Here is a 278-nt window from a genome sequence, read left to right as displayed (position 1 = left end):
AATATTGGGCTGGATGGAAGAAATTTGTTTGGCTTCTAAATTTAAATAAGAGACCCATTTTAAATTAATCATATATTGAGTGTGCTAAAATATCCCCAAATATAAAATATGTATTTATTAGTATTTAGATGAAAATAAAATGATGCCGTAATTGCCGTGCGATAATATATTTGAAATTCAACAAGTAAATGCTATTATTAAATTATGCGAAGATAAATGCGATGCGTGTGCATAAAGTTCGGTAAAAAATGTCGAAACGATAAAAATACGACTTATAA

This window comes from Lycium ferocissimum, chromosome 12 (genome assembly GCF_029784015.1).
Source record: "Lycium ferocissimum isolate CSIRO_LF1 chromosome 12, AGI_CSIRO_Lferr_CH_V1, whole genome shotgun sequence".
NCBI classification, from domain to species: Eukaryota; Viridiplantae; Streptophyta; class Magnoliopsida; order Solanales; family Solanaceae; genus Lycium; species Lycium ferocissimum.
Note: the sequence above shows the minus strand (reverse complement) of the source record.